This window comes from Penaeus monodon, chromosome 34, assembly GCF_015228065.2.
Source record: "Penaeus monodon isolate SGIC_2016 chromosome 34, NSTDA_Pmon_1, whole genome shotgun sequence".
Taxonomy (NCBI): Eukaryota; Metazoa; Arthropoda; class Malacostraca; order Decapoda; family Penaeidae; genus Penaeus; species Penaeus monodon.
The window spans coordinates 28,381,620-28,381,828 of record NC_051419.1 but is presented as its reverse complement, the minus strand read 5'-3'; the positions used below and the strand labels follow the sequence as shown (position 1 = coordinate 28,381,828).

Genomic DNA, 209 nt, shown 5'->3' with positions numbered 1-209 from the left:
CGAACACATCGACAATAAATTTGTGAAGATTCTCCTTATGCAAATTTTGTCGCGACACCCCGCATTTCTTATGTTAATTTTGATTAATGATTTCGATTCATTCATACATCTTCGCTCTTCTCCTTTTGTCCCATGAATGAATGGGGAAGGAGGAAGGAGGAAGGGATAAGGGGATTACGAATGAGAATAAGAGAAGGTGATTTGGCGCA

General features: G+C 39.7%; 1 protein-coding gene across 1 annotated transcript in view; it reads left to right on the top strand.

The window, feature by feature from the left end:
* The window catches only part of LOC119594870 (NADPH oxidase 4-like), a gene marked incomplete in the record, with an annotated part of 84,846 nt that overhangs the window by 731 nt on the left and 83,906 nt on the right, over positions 1–209 (top strand).